This window comes from Passer domesticus, chromosome 1, assembly GCF_036417665.1.
Source record: "Passer domesticus isolate bPasDom1 chromosome 1, bPasDom1.hap1, whole genome shotgun sequence".
Classification (NCBI taxonomy): domain Eukaryota; kingdom Metazoa; phylum Chordata; class Aves; order Passeriformes; family Passeridae; genus Passer; species Passer domesticus.
The window spans coordinates 22,137,995-22,159,807 of record NC_087474.1 but is presented as its reverse complement, the minus strand read 5'-3'; the positions used below and the strand labels follow the sequence as shown (position 1 = coordinate 22,159,807).

Here is a 21,813-nt window from a genome sequence, read left to right as displayed (position 1 = left end):
CTCTATATGAATTATTAAGAATGCTACTAATGGTTAGGAAAGACTAAAGAGTAGCTTGTCAAAATATTTCTTAGAGATGTTTTTCTGCTGCTTTCACTCTGCAAGTGTCTGTTTGAAGCTTGACCTATATTGGGAAACTGCTTTCATTAACTCCTTGCCCATCCTGCTCCTGGGAGCCCATTAAGTGACCTAATGCCATGTTGTGATCCTGAATGGGAAGACATTCTCCCACAGGTCTGATTTCTAGTCCTCCTGGTAAAGTGTGGCAGAATAAGATTATCCTAAATAAAGACTTGGCAGAATAGTTTTCCACATGGCCAAGAATAATTTCTCCCCACTTTCATTCTTACTTTGAGTAAGAATGAAATCAGCAAAAATGATGTTCAGAAATTCTTGAGCCTGAGGCTCAAGGCAAATTTCAGCCCAACCAGCTCAACTCTGGCTTTTAAAAACAATGTGCCTGCAACATTGGCACACAGAAGGTGCCCTATGAATGTATTGAATGAAAAGGTTCTTCTTTCACAGGCAGCAGTCTAGGGGAAAGTCAGCAAAAATGATATGGATCATTTCCCTGGTGATGAGGAAATGAGTATCACTGATGCAAAAGGTTTCTGTTGCTGAGGCAGACCTCCTCAGGCAGCCCCTCTGGAGACACAAGGACCATGCAGGCATTGTTGCCATCACATCCTCACACATTGCAAGAACTATGAGGGTCTAAGGCCTACAAAAACAGATCAGTAAACCTGTCTGAATTGTTAAATGAGGCTATCAGTGGGTCTGTGTGTTTTAATAAGAAAATCTTCTGTTGTAGGCATGATAGTGAGAGCAATCCTTTCCAATAGAAAAAACTCTCCCTTAGGGATTCTTTCTAAATACTTTCAGAGAAGAAAAGAAGGAGTGCAGAGTGGGATGTGGATTTGTTTCATGTAGCACACAGGTTTTTGATCCTCCCTGTCCATTAACACGGCCTCAGAAATTTGGGAAGAGCAGCTCTGAGACAGCTCTCTAGGGCTCTGAGTGCTTGCTTGTTCAGCACCATGGCATTGGAAGTCCATTGCTGTTACTGCTGACAAGTCCTCTTCCCCCAAAGGAGCAGAATTAAGAGCAGGTCTTAGCCATGCTTGGTTAGTTCAGGTCCATCTGGGAGCTCCAGGTAAGCTCCAGACCCAGCACTCAGGTGCTTTGCTCTCTCTAACAAACATGGGATGCCCTGTTATGTCAGTATCTGCACAGTCTGTTCTGCAGCAGCTCCTGGACAAAGCACAGCAGGTTATGAAGCCCACAAAGGATTGTGAGTAATCAGAAGCCCTCTTAAGCACACATTTGCTAAGTAACTTGAGAAATATTTTGTTCAGCCAGGCGTTCAGGGCAAGATCCAACTCCCTTACTTTCAGTTATCTGCAATTTAGGTGCCTAGTCTAAATGAATGATCTAGTCTCTCTGGATGGAGTCTATATGAAGATACACATCTTTGGAGTGTTATTCATCCCACCTACTGTAAACATTTACATTGAAATAGGATGATATATGCTGTGGAAGAGTCAATCTTTCTCCATTACTTACCAAGGAATTCTGAGGAGAATTTACATTAGTCACCTACGTGGTAGATAACTAAATTTAATGAATCACATTCATGTATTTCAAGGCAAATTATCCTTATTTCTTGTACTGAGGTCTGCTGGGTGGTTATATGTTATATATGTGGTTATATGTGGTTATATATCACAATTCTTCACATTGTATATCCATTGGTAATAATGATTTTTCTCCTTTTCTTTGGGTATAAGTTTTCTCAGTGTTTCTGTAGCCAGAGAAGATGTGTGTGGGGCTGTATGTAACTGGTTTCTGTTTGAATGGAGATGATTGGTGCTGCAGAAAGAGTGTTCTGTGTAGCCAGCATTAGTACATCTTCTGGACACAGCCCAAAAAATAGAAAATGGAAACATAAGCATTTATTTAAACATTTCTTTTAAAAGAGATTAATAACTTGAGGATGGAACAGAAAATGGCTGGTGTTTCTGGGATGAAGTGCTCTGCAATAGCAAAAGTTCCATTTTTAAACAAAAAAGAACTCAACAGAGGTGCAGTTAAAGAGAGGATATTTGAAATATATCAGCCTTAGAAATTATATTAAGAACACCAAGATACATTTTATAAGCACTAACTTATGAGTTTTGCCCTCAATGCAAGAAGACCAAAGCATTTGTGATGTTTTCTTGGATAATATTGCTTGAAGTAAGGAAATTTTCAAGTGTACATGAATATATTTTCCTAATCAAGGATAAAACAGTGCAATACCACCTTACTGCATACTATAGGCCTTCCTATGAGTTATAAATTGTCAGTAAACATTAAAAAAACAAAACACCCCCACTCCCACCTCCACAAACCCAACCCCCAACCAACTTCATGGAAAAACAATAAGGAATTACCACAATTTTTAACAATTTGGGGAAGAGGAAATTTCCATTAACAATTTATTCACCAACAAATACCCCATATACCACTATTAAAACTGTTTTCTATTGTTATTTCATTTTCTTTTGTCTAATTTCCAACTTCTAGGTTTCAGTTTTTGGAATTTTAGTATTCATTTCTGACCAAATGATAGTGACAGCTGCCCTGATTTATTTTCTGAGTTCTGCTGTTAGATCATGACCTTTTAGAGAGATTAAATTTTTCTTAAATGTAGAGGCTGAAAGCCTAACATTATTCAGATGTAGATTCCAGATAAGCCTGAAGGCTAGGACACACACATTGTATACTTCAGTCTAACATATCAAAATTGGGATCTTTTGAAAAGGGATCTGAATTTGAATTTTTGAAAGTAAATGCAGGAAATTGTCTTAGACTTATGCCTTTTCTTTGGGATGGCTATTAATAAAAGTACAGTTAATTAACACATTTAGAATGCTGGTCAATGCCTACAAGCGACAATGAACAGGATTAATATTCAGAAAGAAAACAGAGACCAGTGTCAGATCCTCCTAATTATTATAATTGCAGTAAGATTGAAAATGTAAGCTCAAACTCTACACCCTCATCTCAAAGTGTTTGCTGTGCAGGTCACATTGAGCAGAACCAAGACCTCAAAGGAGAGGAAATATTTTCAAACCTCCCACAGGACCAGCTTGGTATTTTGACAAAATGTTGAAGCACTGTTACCTCCAAGATAATCTGCTATCTGGAATAGATCTTTTAAAGGCTGGGTTTATGTACTTTTTTTGTGGTAGTCAAATTAGCCAGCCATAAATAATACTGAAAAGAGACCAGAACAGTAGCTTAAATTACCATGGGGAAAGTTCACTGACAGCCCTGGCTTCACTTCAGTTCTCTTGGAATCAGTTGCCTATCACAGATGTTATTCAAGTAATTAAGTATTATGGGATAAGTTCTCAGATAACATAATATACCCCTATCTTAAATTAATGAAGACAGACCAGTGCAGGCCATCTGAAGTCTTCATCTCATCCTAATTTTCTTTCTTAAATTATTACGCTGTTGAATTTAAAAAACAATGAAGCAAATATGCTTAATCTATTAAGAAGCAGAGAAGTGAATTGCTGCATGAATAACTCCCTGGTGATGCAGAGGTATTGGTAAGACCTAAGAGCCTCCTGCCTCTCCTGCCTGTCTTCCTGCTGTCATTGTGTAAGAGAGCAAGCCTTCTCCATGGCCCTGGGTTATGCATACCAACCAATGCAGCTTTAGCAATTTCACGTGTCCAAAATGACATCATGTGCCTTAAGTCTAAGCACTAAGTGATTATTTAAAAAGCAACACTTTTAAGGTCATGCTAGGGAGATAATGATAGCCAGCAGAGTTCCATTACCTGAGCCACACACGTATGAAAATCTCTGACCTTGCTGTGCGTCTTGATATGATGCTTTATTTTTGTGCTTATTTGTGTCACATATTTCATTCTAGTGGATTTAGAACAAAGACCTTCCCTCTATTCTTGGTGCTGGCTTTAGTCACAGGAGCTGGAATCTTAAAAAATTTAATCACCACAAGCAAAGTAAAGACAAAGACATGATGGACATACAGGACTTTTTTGCATGAGTCTACTATTAAAACTAAATCTAAAACTGCAGCTATATATCTATATTATATATATATATATATAATCTCTAAGAACTAAATTATTACTTCACTGTCTAATTAAAAAAACTCTTTTCCTACCAAGCAGGGGGAGAGGAACTAAAGTGAAACTAACTGGGAGTCTAAGGCCAGGAGTGTTGTAACAGAAATCTCCTCTGTGCCCTCACACAAAGTAGGGATACTGCCATCAAGGCTGATTCTATTTGAACCTTTTTAGAAAGACATTCTGCCTTGTATGAAAGCCTTCAAATGAAGGACAATCCATAGCAAGCAGTTTCAATAGTTAATTGCACAGACTGTTAAAAAAACTAGTGCTTCATTTCCAGTCTTATTCCTTTATTTTTTCTTTAAAGTAAGAGATTAGAAAAGAGAATGATTCATCCATAGATCTCATCAGGCTTGGTCTACATTATTCACTTGTATTCCCTCCAGTAACTGCTCTTGTTTGCTGACCAGTTCAGAAATGAACTGCAGCCTTAGATGAGTCCCCCACACAGAGACTGTACTCTTATCTTTGCACTTTAAGCTGTATTAAATGAATGATAATGTCTTTGCACAGGATGAAGGCACAATCAGAACACCTCACTGGGAAGAAAGCAACTTCAAACAGAGCTGGCAGCATATTCTGTCCTATTCAGTTTCTCCAACATGCCCATCACCATGTATATGAGCACCTTGAGCAAACCCAGCCCCAACACATAAAAGTTCACTTTCCATCTCTTCAGCCATGGGGTGTGCATATAGTAAATGTCTCCGGGGATATGGGGACAAAGAAGTTCTCATTCATTGGAGGTGCAAAAGAGACATAATTTGACAAGAGGCAAAGTTTCTTCAAGAGTAAATCCTGTGTCTTGGTGTGGCTGCTGAAGGCAATCTGTTCCCCACATGCACAAGGGTGTTCCCAATGGCAGCAGGGCTCTGTGGAGGAGTGCAGGTACCTTGGCATCACGCTGGCCAAGGAGCAGAGTTTGAAGCAGATGCTTCCTTTGGACATTTTACTTCCAGGCATGATTGCCAGATCCGCTGATGTAAAAGCCCTCCAAGTGCAAAAGATACACAGACATCCAAGGTTAAAAAAAGGCCTGGTTTTGCTTTGGAACTGGTTGGCAACCCCTGGCCTCCCAGGTAGCCTCAAACGCTGAAAAATAATCCTGTGGCTAACTCTGTAAGGAAATTGCTCTTCTTTAGTTCCTACAAGCCTCAAAAAGTCTCCTAGGATGTCAACAATGAAGATTCGCCAAAGGAAGGCACCAGAACCTCCAATTCTAAACTAAAAAGAAAAATGAGATGTTGACTCAAATACTTTGCTTGTGATTTTGGCATAAAATTCACTCTCTAAATCAGCAATCTCCCATGTTCTTGTCCTGCTGCTTAAATGGTTATATTAGATTTTCACCCTTTCAGTAATTTGTTAATTGTCAGTTACAGTGAAACTTCCTCTCTCTCTTCTTAGTGAGTGAGTGAGAGCAGTGAAGCTGTTGTGGTTGTAAAACTTTTCCATAGCAGAAAGGTGACATTTTATACGTGCCCTGGATGTAAGTAACTGTAAGTCATGTGGAACAAGACTAAATCAAGTTTGCAGTAATGCCTCAGCCTATAAAGAGGCAGTTAACAAAATGTTTCTTCTGTAATTAAGTCAAATTGAGAGTTTCCCATGGGCTTTTTTAATCATTATAGTGATCTGTTTTATAGCATGGGTCTACAAAGGGTTGCACTGTCACAAATGAGGGAGCAACACCACAGTGAGCAGAAGTAGCCAGAGGCTGGGAAGAGAAGACAAGAAATTTTTATGTTGGCTTTGTCACCTGTATTTTGAAACTTTCAGAATCCTTCAAACTTCTGGGAAAATATGCAGAAAACCTATCCCTGGCATCTATAAAACCAAGACTGAATGTCTCTTTAATGGGCTGTGTTCCAGTTCAGCCCTGAGTTTCTGAATGGGTATTACTGGCAGAGGTTGTGAATCTGTGTCAGGAGATCAGACTGCCTTTGTGGTTCCTGTCCCTCAAACCTATGAGCCCTCATTAGGGTTTCTCAGGCCTGGATTCAGCCAGCCGGTGCACTTCAGGAAGAACAGGAGGAAGGACAATGCTTTTGATACTCATACAAATTCCATTGTTTATCTGACTGTCAGTATTACATCTCTGTTCTCAATGGGGGTCAGGAGCCTACTGCAGAATAGCTGTGCAACATCAGTTGTTTGACCAAAGGCCTGTTCAGTCAAGCGTTTCACTGCTCATCTGTCATTGAGGCTGCCAGTAATAACAATTAGCTTGACTTAATTGTGTATTTTAACAGCTGCTTAATATTACCCACATCTTTCCTTCACTCATAACATAAGATACCTTTCTGCTGAATGTGGTTTTAATTAAGGCTCTGTTCACAACTTTTCACAAGCTGTTGAAAAATTCATGTCTTGTAAGAAAAGTGATGATGCAGTAAATGCTACTGGGGCAGAGACTAACTTTTTTATTAGATGAGCATTGAGCCCTTATGAGTTTATGTCTCCAGATTAACTGACTCGGGTGCCAAAGGAAAGACTGAATAGATTTAACTACTGCAATAACATAAAAGGTGTAAAGTATGCAGGCACTGATCCCAGCAAGGTTGTATGTTGTGAGGGTGTCCTTAACAGGCTGGAAAGCCAAAATCTGTTGCAGAGCACTGTACCTGTGAACTGGATTTCCATGTGCTTGAGAAGTACTGAGCTGATGAAGAGCACTGTGACTGTGGAGTGCTGTGGCATTGCTTCCACTTAAAGCCTGTAGAATTTTTTGCACAAGAAAAATATGCAATCACGTTTTTGAATATACAATTCAGCATAAGAAAATTTCTCACTTATCTGTGTCTGTGACAAATGGATAATTCTTCACAAGACAGTAGTAATGAAGTTATTAACCCTCACCTTCACAAGGGGAATTTGAATTCCAAGCTCTCTTTACAAGCCGATACTGTTACACTGACATCCCCCTCCATATGCCCCAAATAATTTCTTGGTAACTGCAAAAAAAAAAAAAAAAAACAAAAAAAAAAAAAAAAAAAAAAAAAAAAAAAAAAAAAACAAAAAAACAAAAAAAAAAAAAAAAAACAAAAAAAAACCAAAAAAAAAAACCAGTTGAGGAAGTTGTTATATATGTGGAATTACATTGTGAGCATGAATTGCTTTCATCTGGAGCAGATGTCATGTGTCCTTAGCTTGACTTCTACTCAGACATGGAATGCATGACATTTATATAACATTACAAATGGGTTGGGATTTGGGAGTGAGCAAACTTTTAGGTTACAGACATTCAGAAGTACAATCATCGCCCTTTCCTCCTTTTTATTGTCCAGAAGCAAATATTTTATAAAATTCTCTACTCATATTCTGCCAATAAACATTTTAGTTATCCTAGCAACCATTTTTAGATGTCCTGTAAATATACTTGGCAAGCTAATGGATGCCCTTATGCACTTTAAACAGCCTCTTTCCACTTAGTTTATGTATTTCACACATGTAAAGAAGAGAGAAACAGTGTGGAACAGCATCTGCAGGTCCCACAGTATTCATGCCTTTGGTATCTAGGAAGGTGGGAACTCCTTGCTTGAGGCATTTTGTCAGGTCTCTGACAGAGTCTCTCTTTTACTTTTATTTTAATGTAGATAATTTCCCAATTAAATTACTTTATAGGAAATGCATGATCTTTGAGAATTTACCCTGTTGTGAACTTGGTTGAAATATGTAACAGCTTGAAAAATTGTTTTGACAAGTCATGGATCAGCAGAAACCAAAGCTGTGCAAATAGCAATTATCCCATGGCTGTGCTTCTTTAGGAACCTGGGCTATATATATATCAGCATATATATATATATATCAGCAACTGACGTGGAGCAACTGATACAGAAAACTGTCAGAGCACAGAAGCCACAGGTAGCATCTTCTGCTCATGCCCCTGGTGATAAAGTCCTACCCACGGGAGGCATTGCTGAGCCAAGTGGCTCTGAATGAGTCTCCAGCAGTTCCCGGTTCCTGAGGATTAAGACCCTAATGACTTGCAAATAGAACTTATTAACATAGCATTAAATATTGCCCAAAGAAGCAGGCTGCTGTGAGCAGTGGATAAACCTTCAGAAGGGTCAGTGTATCACACCAAGATTCTGTGGCATTTCCTAAAGGGGAGGACACCCACAGATTCTTTCCCTCACTACGGGCAATAGTATCTTTCTCATCCAGTGACTAGGTGTTGTCATTCAGCTCACAGAAACTATAGATCTATGTCCAAGCCCAGAAGACAAACAGCCAAAATGTATGCTGATGGAAACAGGAAAGCCATATGAATCTCATTTTCACAGGAAGACAGACTAAAAATTAACCCACATCATGCCCTTTCATGCCAAACATGCAAATATGTCAATTAAACCAAATAAACTCTAATGGTTTACTCTCACAGCAGAGTGGTTTGCTTCCTGTAAGTGAAGTCTTTATGCATACCCCACTTTCTGCACCAGTTTCCCCAAGTAGTCCCAGAGCAATCTTTCATAATGCTCTTGATTTAAGGACAATAAAGATCATAGGTTCACAGTAGAAGAGATTGTTCCTGCCCTGAATCTTCAGAGAATTCAATGCAACTGTTATAGGACATTTTTTTACACAGGTGAAGCTGAGCCAGTTACTGTGTTAATAATCCTTGCTGAGTTTAATGATGAAAAGGAATGACTGGCAAGCTGGTGCAAAGGACTGGGACATCTGAAAGTCTTCCTTAGCTGCTTCCAAAGTAGCAGCTTGAGTCCCTTCTTTGGGAATTTAACTGCACTGGGGAGTTGTCTTTGCTGTGTTTTAATGTCTCTTTGACTGTAGCTGTCAATGTTGGATCAGTGGGGTACCACTGCTTCTGCTTACTCAGAAATGAGCCTAAAATGTAAAAGCCATGTCCAGATCTGGATCTAGAATTCAAGTGTTGGAGAGCCTAGGGATGTTTGGATCTGCTCAGTGCTCAGGATAGAGGAACAACTTGAAGGAGCCACTCTCTTCTCTGGCCCTAATTTCACAGGGGCAGAAGGGTTTACATTTGTACAAAGAAACATCTAACGCTTTCATCCAACCAGGCTTCCTGTGGTGACCCATGCTGCCATCATCACAGGCAGCCTGAAACTTCTGCCTGTCCCTCTGTGCCTCAGCTCCTGCACGCTCAGGACAGACCAGACAGGACAACAGGATAAAGGAGCCAGGGTGCAGATGTGCTTTTTTTTTTGGGGAAAAGCCCTACAGGAGTTTGCACAACATAACAAGTCCAAGCAGGTAACAGGAAAACTAGTATTTTTCCCTGACACTATGATAGTCATAATTACAGTCATATAAATCAATATGATGAAAGAAAAATCACATATTTCCAGATGTCCATGGTAAAACTACTTACTGTAAATTAGAGCCAGAGTTAAGAGTGTGGAAAAGTCCTATAATTTGGGCCACAGCTGCAAGAAAAGCTGTAAGAAAAGGCTCTGAGCTGTGACTTTGTTTTCATCACAGCATTTTGTTATGTCTCTTGTTATTGTTTTATCAAAAGCAAGCTGGTGTAGAAACATTCCCTTTTACAGCAGGGCTATTATTCAGTTGGAAAAAGAATTTGAAAAAAATTACACTAAATGATTTGAATGATTACCTTTAATTACCATTCACTCACTAAGCTCTGTCAGATAGAAAGATTCCTATGTTAAAGTGAATGCTTTTCAAAAATACATCAAGTGCATTGCTGTGATTTGTTCTGCCAACAGATTCCAACATTAATTCTTCCCCAGTGTTGCAAAAGAAAACTGAGGTCCTGCCAGAATTTCAATAGCAGCCATTGAACAGGGCTAAATAATGAATCTTTTGTGAAAAACCATCAGTACCTCATGTGTTGTATTTTGTTTCAGAGGAATAATTTGTAGTTTATTAATCCTTTGAAACATACCTTTTCTTACTAGATGGCTTGATATTATACTTTTTCATCAATAAGCATTATTAGTGCTAAGCAATGATTCATGAATAAATAAAGGAGTCATGGATCTTATTTTTTATTGCTTACCCTGTTTTACAGCCAAGACACAGCTTAGCCAGCAATTTCAGTGCTATGGCTCTAGTAGTATGGCACCTTTCACCCCAATGGCTGGCATGGAAATGTCATGTACAATCTTTACAGCTTCTATCTATAGGGAGATAACCTCTAGAAAGGCAGAGGAGATGGAGTTTCTCCAGTCATGCTGATAAATACTTAGAGATGTCTGTTGGTTGCTTCACTCACACAGCTTGCATATGCCTTCACTCAGCTCAGAAGTTCCCAAACCTCTGCCCAGGCTGCCCTTCTGGCTCTGTGTATTGTCTGTGCTCTGTGTGGAGCTATTACAACCAGAATGGAAGTTTGTTTCATGGACATGACCCACAGTCCGCTTCCCGTTGTTGTGGCAACATTTCCAGCTGGGAGAAAGCCATCCCAACCCAAGCCACAAGCCTTCCAGCTCTGCAGTACCTGCAGGCCATTTTAACTAAACTAATTTGCCTATCAATGATTTTTTGTTTGTTTTGCTTTAATATAATACTCCAGTTATAAAATGGTTTCAGCTTAATTTTTTTTGCTCAATCTAAATTGCCATCATGGGCTGGCAGACTGTGAACACCAGAAAGAAAATTTTGCCAAAGAATTTTTCCTACTAGGATATCATTAGGGAGCTGACCAATCTGCAAGATCCAACAACAACAGACCAGAAAAATCCCACCTGGCCTTTTTTTTCCCTGGTGTCCAGTGTCACAGGATGAGTGGGGTTCCCTACCCTGTTATCCCTGGATCCTGCAGTCTGTCAGCCCAGGACCACCTTCAGGGAGTATGTGGGCTCTTGGTTGTTTTGGGGATGGTCTGGTGTCCTGCCAGATTGTGCTGGCAGCCCCTGAGGGGCATTTCAGCTGCTTGCAAGCATGAATGCTTAGAGAGGAACATTCAAATGGGGCTTTTAGTACCTGCAGCCAAGCGCTGAGGGTCAGTGTGTCAGCATCTGAGAGTTCCCGTGAAGCTGTTTCTGTCAAAGGCAGTCCTCAGCACCTTCTTTTTTTAAAGACAAGTGCACTTTTCTTCTGAGCAAAATTCATCTGAAATTGTTTAAAATCTGAGTATTATTTTCCCTGTCTTTTGCTAAGAAAATGTATATAGCACATCATTTATACAGAGCAAAAATGAACACATTTTCACAGCCAGAGGTTTAAGGGCACAGCATACACAACTGTGTTTAATTCTGCTCACTTATATTATTAAGCATCCATGCCAGAGCAGGAGCGTTAACATTTTTGGACTGAGACTACAGAAAGCTAAATGGTATGGCTAAAATTTTCAGGCTTCAATGTCCTACTATCACAATCTAAAGTCATCCCTATGGAAAAGCTTTTTCAGAAAAAACAAGAGACAATCAAGGCCCTGAAACAGAACTGGGCTCCATAAATGAGACCTCAAAGCTCCATGGTTGTATTGTTTTGTTTCAGGCAGCATTTGATTCTGTGTAAATGGGTTTATAAATCTGGGGCTTTTTTAATTGTAAAACATCACTCCATTTGAGCCTGTCGAGGGACTCAGAGGAAGAATGTTTATTTAATGATGAGGGGACCAGTTCCACCCTTCTTGCAAATGTTTTACAAACTTCTCATGGAGGGAACTGATCAGTTTGCTTTGGTGTCTATGTATGGATTGACAGCCTCACTTCAGAGCCACTCCATTTAGAATGCTACCCAAATATCTGGCGTACATCAAATCTGATTTTCAGTATGTCCTGTTACAAGAGATGGATTTTTGGCCACAATATCCACAACGTTTCTTTCAGAAACACTTTTTTTCCCTAGATCCTTAGCTTAAACATCATACTATATCCAGATATTTGAAGTTTGCATTAATATTTTATTAATTAATCTTAATTTATTAATCTTACTATTTTATAAACTGTTCTAGGAATTCCAGCTGTTTTAAGAACCTAATCCTGTTCCATGTACAGAAATAAGTAGATTTTGAATATATTCAATGTAAGAAATCTGCTTATAAGAACAGCAGTGAACAATCAGGCCTAGTGTCTAATAACAAATCTATTAATCAGCAATTGCCCAATGGCTGACATGAGTAAAACAGGATATTATAAACTCACATTTGCTGTAGACAGCAATGGCTGTATTAGAGCACTCTTTTCTGCCTTTTTGTTAGTGTAATTATTTATATTGGGTATTGTTATTTGCCTAAATGATTCATGAATCTAGTTTACGAGTGTTTAGATGCCCTGGGAGAATAATAGTCATGATAACTGATTAAATTCAGCTATTAATATGTTGATTTATTTTTATTCCAGTTCCCAATGACATCAATTTTGAACCCATCTTTTTCTTTGAATTATTGAATCTCTTTTTGAATTAAGAAAGAAGAAAAGGTAGAAAGAAGTAAATAGCCTCAAAAAAAGGAAGTAAAATAATACCACCTCTTTTTTCTACATATGTCCTATACATTTCTTATTGTAGTAGGAAGCATTTAAAGTCAAGCAGCCCATACCACAATTAGAGTACAGTTCATGGGAAGGAGCTGTTCAGCCTTATGTTTCCGGAGCTATTCTTAAGTCATGCAGTAATAGCCAGACCAATGTATTATTTTATCAGATAAAAGTTACCGAAGTAAACTGGAAAGCTTACTCTGAAATATAAAATGTGGTTTTATTATACATGCATTTTTACATATTTTAGAGGCAGTAGGAGATTAGATTTAAGTAGTTCCTCTGAAACTATTCAACTGTAAAGCTTGAGCACAGACATGTGTATGAGGCACGAAGCTATTCTGTATTTTATTGCACGAGTTACAATGAACATTATATTTACAGCTTTTCTTTTGAATGTATGTTAAAATGATACTGAACAGAAGCAGGTAAAACAGAAACCTTAGTCTTTAGCTCTCCTGGTTTCCAGGACAATTTTTAAAAATTAAGAAAAAGAATTATGAGTTAGTTGTAACAAAAGCTTTGAAGTGGATATAGAATCCAGGTTAATGATATCCTGTAATCTGATCCTGAGCGGACATGGACAGCTGTTCTCAGGGCCCTAATGAACCATGCACATTTACAGATCACTGATTAGCAGAACTTGATCCTGGTGGGCACAGACAAGTCCTAACACTATTTGAAATAGCTCTGGTGGTATTAAATAACAAGGATGTGTTATCATGTGATTACCTGTCTCTAAAATTCCTATTTATCTTCATTATGCTGCTGCTTTTCTCAGAGATGAAGGTGGTAAAGGCTTGTCATCTTTGATACTACACCTGTTGTTCAAGTCTTTGATAGAAGAACAGCCTCCTTGGGGTCAGTTTGCAGAGAGAAGCTCTGCAGCAGAGAGCACCCTGGGCACAGCCATGGCCCCAAAATCTCCTGGGATGCTCAGTGGGGCAACAGTGACTCCAGCCAAAAAACACAGAAGTATTTCTTCTTGTTTTAAATAGTCACTGTTGACTGGGGGCGGAGGTGAGAAAATATGGTTCCATGAAAAAAAAACAACAAAGATGAAGAGCTTCAAGCAACTGGATATACCTAAAAAGACCAGAGGTAGTGACAGTGCCAATTATGTTAGGGACATCCAATAGACTTTATTTATGCATCTAGCTTCTGCACTTCCTTGATGATATTTCAAGTGTTTAGCTCAGTCTGTGCACTCTGAACATCTAATTTCTGTTTAACAAACAAGGTAACTGCTAAACACGTGCATCCATTTGCAGTGCAGTTTGCCTTATGCATTGCATCAAGACAGTAATAATCAAAAAGTAATTCAGGACAGTAATAATCTAAAAGCAACAGCACTAACCCTTTGCATAACAATGAGTCTAAAGTCTCCTCACCTTTGTGAGGAGCTGATGGCTTTGTTAGGGCTTCAGTTGATGAGGGCAGCATGTAAAATACTGCTAAATATAAAGTGATCTTTCAAGACAACTGGGACTCCACTCATTCCAGATATTCAGAAATGAATGAAATATTCAGGGATGAGGGATGGAAAACTCATAATTGAAAAGCTTTTTATCTCATGTTATAAAATTGACTATACTAATCACTGTAAGACATCACTCATTACAAATTTTCTGTTAAAAATCCAAGAGTGACTTTAAATTAGTGAGCTTTTTGGGTATTTTCCTTCTCCTGTGTTTCCTAACGTGAATTATTCTGCAACATTTGTTGTCTCTAAGTCATCCCTTGTTCCTGCATACATGCACAACCTTTCCTGTCCCAGAAGAGGTAAAAGTTGTGTGTCTAAGCAACACTGAATACTAAGAAGGAGCTCACTTGCACCATGACCAAATGGTCTCCAAATCACCATTTCCCTCAACTTTTCCAGTCCTCCCACTGGATAAGGAAAATGAGCTGCACTGACGTCCTTGCAATAATGGTAAGTTTAAAAGCAGAAAAATTAAAAATCAAGTAATGATGCTAGAAGTCAAATCTGTGCAACACATTAAAAACATGTTATTCTGTCATCTGTTTTTCACTGTGAGAAGTTAATGATTTTAAATATAAAAGCATATTGCATACAGAGGTAGAAAATTCTTTTTCTGCGTTTATTTGTCCTCATTTTAATCGTCTTGAAAACTTTTTTAATAAGTTTTCAGTGTTTCTTTTTATAAATTGGTTGTGGAACAAGTTGTTTTTTCTGATCAGATGGGCAGAAGAAACAAAGTTAATTTTCTGGGAGACATTATTCTGTGGCTAACAAGTCCATTTTTGGAATAAATTTCATAAGACTTCTTACCACACTTTGGACTTGTGCTTCAGAACAAAGAAGCAGCAGTTATGCCACTGACCAGAAGCCCCATTTTAGGTTCTCTTACCACATCTCTCACAAGGTACCAAGTTGCATACATGATCCAGCCACTTCTAGGAAAGGAATGCAATCTTATCCTGGGCTCCGACTGGGTGGAGGATGCCAGATGGCTTTGTATGCCTAATAATTTATGCTCTGAAATGAAAGGTTTGATTACTTTGATTTTTTTATTCTTCATTTCATAAAGAGTTCCAAAATATTATCTTACTTATTTCTAACATAATCCTACCATTCAAATTAAAGGAACCTTAAAAGTCAAGGGGTATAGCTTGGGGTTCCTCCTGCTTGCAGCTACTAGCTTGTATTTAATGTTGTCCCTAGGATATTTCTGTCTTTCTACTTCTAAGGTATTAACAAAGTAGCATTTCAATAACATTTTTCTTCAGTCCTTAAAGTAAATCAGCTTTTCTTTGAAGACACAAAGTTTGTGAATGCTAACATTTGTCTGGAGTCCCTTTTCAGCTAGGGAATGCAGCCCAAGTGCATTGTTCACTTTCCTGTTTATGATGAGATCCATTGGCCTTCATCTCATATCTGTGAAGTTAGGTGGTTATTAGGGTCCCTTAATTGTCAGTGGGGAGAGACAGACACTTCCAGAGGGTGATTTATTCCATCCTAAACCAGCTGTTTAAGACAGAAAAGATGAATTATGCTGTGGAGGTCCTATCTCTCCTAAATGACTACAGCAGCCTGAAGTCGTTTGTTCCTAGGATCTGTACAACAGGACCACAAAGTATGCTCTGTCATTAATTCCAGAATAGAGGAGTCATTGAAATTGATGTGGCTGGGGTGAACAAAAAGTATAGCCAGGCTTTTCAAATCATACATAAGGAAAATTTAAGCTGTAGTCAATGAGGTACTTCAGAAAACGCAACTGGAATCTAATTCCAAGGGCAGACAATGGTGGGGAGAGCTCTGGGCTGAGCTGACAGAAGTTGAGCCTTTGGTTGTTGTAAGTGTGGTTTCCTCTTTCTGATGGCTTTAATTTTACACCTTATGTCCTGAAGAGGGGCAGTTAATTTTTGTACTTCCCTCAGCCACAGCTCATTTAGGAAAACCTCCACAGAACTACAGAACTAGAAAATGCAGAGAATACTCTCACAAATTGAAACCCTTGTCTGTGTGATTATGCACAGCATAATCATCTCTTTTCAACCACTATTTTGGGAGAACCATACAGAACAGTGTGGAGTAAGGGGTGACCAAAAGGGCAGATGCCCTTTTTGTCTGTTCTCTCTTCACAGAACCAAATCAGTTCCTCGTTTGCACAGACTCTGAAAAAGAAAGAAAAGAAAATAGAAGCCAGGAAGAGGATTTTTGATCAACCCTGAGCCTCAGTGTGACTGAGCATCACAGATAAAAGACCTTTTCCCAGGCACGGGGAGTGGAAACCCTACTAGCTGAGGCAGAACCTCCTTCAGCAAGGTCCTCCTGTCTGGGGGTGGCCACCAAGGCAGAGGATACCCAAGGGACACTGGAAGTCAGTTCCCAGGCATGGATGGAACACCCTGTGAGTAAGGGTAGGGTGAAAGCGCAAACTTAATATTTGTATGATAAACAATCATTTTTTCATTCTGCTTAACTAATTCACTCTTGTTCACACAAGGGTGAATCACGTTATTTAAATCACATTATTTAATCACATTATTTAAAGATAGTAGAGATCATCCAGAGTGGTTGGTACCATTTTGGGAAAATATCTTTTGTGCTACACAGAAATTACATTACTCATTCACTTGAGGGTGTATCTTTCAACATGGTTGTAATCCGATTATCAGATCCAAACATTGCCAGTGAAGTTGCTTTGAGATGAAAGAGATAATTTTCTAGAGGGCATAAAAATATTTAATTTCTGATTCTTGAGGCAAAAGAGACTTTTTAAAAATTTTTGTGTTGGCTGTAACAAAGTGGAAGATATTGATGTATACCAAGTATGTGATTTCCAACACAGGAATAGCAAAAGACCTGTGAAGCATCTCTAAAGATAAAGGAGAAGTTATACATTCAGTATGTCTAATCAATAACACAGTGTCTCTCACCAGGTCTTGATCAGTTTAGAGACTCCAGTAGCAAGATCCAGTTCTCACCATGGCAATCATACAGAATGTGAGAGGAAGGAGCATGCAACAGACTCCACTTTACTCTGTTACTGAAAACAGGGAAAGCCCAGGCTGTGGATATCCCACCTGGAGAAGAATATATTCTTTCTCAAATACTTTTTGCAGTTGCAGCAGGTGCATAAGAGAGCTTGTCCTGTCCTGCTCCATCTTTAGCCTCACTGTCTCTGTGGAAAACAGCCACTGTTATAGAGAAGGCTGAGCTGGATTTAACCTTTTTCAGGATAAAACCATGGAACCATGCAAGTGACCCTCTTGTGTTTTAGGATGTACTTGGCAAGGGAAAGTGAAGGGTGGAGTTCATCTGACCTAAATCTGGTGTCTACAGCATTTGCCCCAAATCATCTCAATTTACAGGCAGTGCAGAGAAACAGGCATTTTATAAGGAATGCTTTTAAAACTTTGCAATGGTTTGTGCATTGGTTCCATTGCTGTTAATGGCACTAGTGGCCACAACAATATCAACATTTATATTTAATCAGAGGCCTTTCCTTTCCCATTTGCAGTACCACAAAACCTGTGGAACAAGAATAAAACATTTGTGTCTTAGAGCCTTCTTTATCATCAGTGCAAAGAGCTAGACAGCTACCTTGGTAAGATAACTGGTGATAAAATTAATCTGTAAAACTCTTTGAATTTTGAGTTTAAAACAGGGCAGCTGCTGGCTAGGCTCCTTTCTGTTCTAGAGAATTTGTTGCAACACACACTATAAAGTATAAATGTAACGTAGCATAAGCTGTCTGGAGATTGCTTTGTTTTTTGCTGAGAGCCAAGGAGGCTCTGCTCCCTAGAAATTGCTGACTGGTTTTAAATTGTTTTAAATAAGACCTGCAACCAGAATATCTACCATCACTGACCTCTGTTGTACTGTAGAAATATTCCAAATAAATAATCAAGTTCTTCCTCCGTAGTCAAGCGTCAGGCAACCAGACTGTGGTATACTCTGTGTTTTCCTCTTTTGAGGAAAACTTTGGAAGAGGGTTCTTGACTGAGGTCCAAACAAGAAGATACAGTACAGTCTCTAGAACAAAGTCTCCAGTGCTCATGAAAAAATTGACCTTTTATCAGTCCTGTAGAGAAATTAAAGTCATGGATGGAACTTTGAAATGCAAGGATCCTGGTTTTGATATTAGGATGCTATCATTGAAACTCATTGAATTGCTACCAGAGAAATCTTTGCAATAACAGTTTCGATTTCACTGCTTTGCCTGTGAAGATATAAAAAACAAGGAACAAAAATGAGTCAAGATGCTGAAAACTGTCATAAATAGTGTCTTTTTTTAACCATTATCCCTATGTTTTAACCTATGCCCATTTGTCAGTATCAAAATACCACTTGAGTTCAACAGGAAACAGAATAGCCCATAAAGAAATCTTTAGATCTGAATGAAAACACAAACCACTGTGTATTTTCAACTTTAGACCTATTGCAAGGCCATTGCAGAGTATCTGATAATGGCACTTGTGTTTATATAGTCCATTGTTTTTCCTGTGCTGCAAACTTTCCACTCCACAGCCCTGTTTCCTGTTTCCCATTATGGAAGTCTCCAAAGGGGGTTTCCTTCTGTTTTTCTTATGGTCAAAAGGAATTTCATAAGTACAAGTCAAGTTTCTTTTCAGTGCTACACGTGCAGAATGGAATCTGAAAGCTCCCAGCGTAATCATCTCCAGCATGTACATAGTTAGTGTTACACATAATCCACATCTGGGTCACAAAATCTCTGAAACGCTTCCAGGAATATTTAGACAGCCATAATGCAACACGTTGCTGTGTAAGGGAGAAATAGAGCTAACCTTAATGTCAAGGTTATGGCTTTTGAGAAACACGGCAGCTCCCCTTCAGAACTTTGTAGCTCACCTTCTGGATCCTGCCTGCCATCAGTTTGAATACCATTAATATTTTCTTTTCCACTCAAGCCCATAGACACATCTGAAAACAGTTTACATCCCAACTTGCCTTATGCTGTTGATATTTAAGTCTAAAATGCATATAAAACTTGGTGCATATGTAACCCATATATTTTAATATCAGAGACTGTCTTGGCACCTTTTTCTGCTACAATCAGCTCAGAACCCCGGGAGATAAAATATGGTTGGAACTGAACTAGCAGGCAGTCTGCATTACAGTATTCATTTCAGAGTTAAAACACATTTCTAGATTAGATCTGGGCTTGGCACTGTGCTGCAGTACTGCCTTGTGTGTAATATAGTATCCATAAACTACTTTTTAACCACTGCTTATGGCAGAGAACCCATAGTGATATAAATGCTATATGAAGCCCTTCAAAATTTTCTCTTTAGCTTATTTCACTTAAATAGTGGATTTAGGATGGTGCCTCAAGGAACACAACATCAGGCAATAACTGTAGCCCTTAATGATACCAGAAATTATTGTAATTTCTTAACAAAATTTGGGGGGAACTGAGGGTAAAAGGTGGTTCATTTTTGGTGCATCTTCTCTTCATGGCACTGTGTCTGCTTCACAAATTGTTTGCAACAAAGAATTCCTTCATTTTGTTGTTTCAACCCAAAAAAACTGTCTAACTAGAAATTATTATTTAGATCTATATTGATCTGCTCTGTCTTGCCACTGAATTCAAACTTTCTAGCTGCAAATTTGCCTTCTGAATTGTTTTTACTACAAAGGACTTTCTCTTTTTGTTTCTGTGTCAATATATACCCATTGGTGAATAAGAATATTGTAGATGTCCCTGTCTGCCCCATACAGATGCTCTTCTGCAGAAAAGATGATAATTTTTCAGCAAGAGAGGTTTTGCTCTTGACCTGGTCAAGAAGGTGGGTGGGTGTCCTGTCTAAAGAGCAAATGCAACAGTGCTTATCCACTGTCTATCTGTGTGCCCCTCTGTACAGAGAAGAAAGATATGGCCCTTGGAGGGGCTTCTCTCCTACTACATTCTTTAAAAAAATAAGAATTTGAGATGAGACATCTATGTCGTAAATTGCTGGAGCTGAGAGAGTTGATTTCCCCCACAGAGTTTCTTATATGCAGTCTTCTGTTCCTTTTCCTCTCCTGGAGTATGCCAAATGGTGCAAATACTTGATGGGGAAAGAAGAAGAAAACACTTTGGCAGTTGCTCGCTCTCTCTACTCTGAAAAGATACACCACTATATCAGAGGTATCTCTGCTTCTCAGTGACTTGGACAGGGTAGGGGTGATCTCACTGTTTACTTATTTATTTTGCTTCTTGTTAAGCTTCATGTATTGTCAGTTCCTCCGACACTGACTACTCATCCAGCAGATATACTTTCAGAATCTTTTATTTTCTAAATCTATTCTTCCCCCCCACCTTTTCTTTGTGTAAAGCATATGTACTGGCTTTGTGGAATCCCTGTAGCAAGTTGTGAATGATGCATGAACTGAAAAATCTTTGCTGGTACACAGTAGGAATATAGAAAGTGCTGTGCAGTCACTGCTGTGCTATGCTTTTTTTCCTACATATACAGACACATAGTAGTCATTTCATATTCATTTTGACAAGCCCTTTATGTCCAGACACCATGGGATGGGATGGCTTGTATACCATTGGCCTGCACTGGATTATGTATCAGAGAGATTTTTATGCATAACTGTTCCCTAAGCTGTGCTTGGAAAAACTGCTGTCTTCTGCTTTTGCTAATATGCCAGCTTGAGTTTCCTCCTCAGTTCATATTTCAGGCAGCAAGTATACCTGGGAAGCATTGCCAAGGTGTCTGTATTTTGCAAATGTGTGCTCAGACAGGGATTTGAATCCTAGACACTGAGCTACAAACTTGAGGACGTGCTCAATTTTTTAATTGGCATGGATCCTGGCTATTCCCTGTTTACAGCCTACTGTGGACTCATTCAGTTTATTTCCTTTGGGCATCCAGTCCATCTTAGCTAGTGGAAAAAGAACAGAATACCCAGTAGAAATGCAAGTGCAAATCAGAGAGAAGATTTTCTCTTCTATTTTAATGGCTACAAGATTCATGCTCCTCTTCAGATGCCTACTGCTAACTTAGATTTTTGATTTCCCATGTTGCCATACCTGAAAGGGACTGCTATGCACTAGATATTCCTGCAAGATATGTGCCAACAAAGACAATCTTACTTGATTTCCCCTGATTATACAAGGGTGTCTTCCTAGGGTGGGATGGCTGACTCTTTTTCCTTCTGTGGTCACACAGCACATTATTAGTTGCTCAAACCTGTAGTTAGATTCCATCTGAATGAAAAGATTTCATTTTTATGAGCATTGACCAGTGAGACTACAAGTTAATTCTAGCTTTCCCCTAAGAGCAGGTTTTTCATTAATAAGAAAGATACTGAAGTCAAAGTAAAGGCTTATCTTATTAAAAGTGGAGACCTTAGGGAGGAAGTAGAGGTTACTGACTAAAGCACCAGAATCCTTGTTTACATTAAATAAATCATATTCCTCCTCTGAGCCTCAGTTTTCTAACTTAAAAATAAGGATAAACCATATAGTTTTTCAGTTCTGAAGACTGACAGGTAAGCAGCATTGGACAAAAATTACTGATGTGTGTAAAGTATGAGTAGAAGACAAGCAAACAGATGAGACCACAGAGGGAAAGAAGCAGCAGCTGAGTAGGAGGATACATGCAGATCACCCAAAAACAGGGTGTCAGAAATCCTTATACACAGTGGGGCAGGTAGAGAAGGTTTGCAAGAGATGGTGGTGCCCAGCCACTCCAGCTGCAGAAGTCCTGGAGAAGATGACCAAATCATGCACAGGGAATTACTGTCTCAGGAAAAGAACTCAG

General features: G+C 38.9%; 1 long non-coding RNA gene across 1 annotated transcript in view; it reads right to left on the bottom strand.

Annotated features, from left to right (window-relative positions):
* Positions 1-2,457: 2,457 nt before the first annotated feature.
* Positions 2,458-21,813, bottom strand: part of LOC135294453 (uncharacterized) — a 78,122-nt gene continuing 58,766 nt past the window's right edge. Inside the window, exons 5-10 of the long non-coding RNA XR_010356560.1 lie at positions 17,910-18,260; positions 16,975-17,219; positions 11,072-16,209; positions 7,007-7,101; positions 6,772-6,863; positions 2,458-5,371 (exon numbers count right to left, since the gene is read on the bottom strand). This is a non-coding gene — a long non-coding RNA (uncharacterized LOC135294453). The remainder of the gene's footprint in view (positions 5,372-6,771; positions 6,864-7,006; positions 7,102-11,071; positions 16,210-16,974; positions 17,220-17,909; positions 18,261-21,813) is intronic.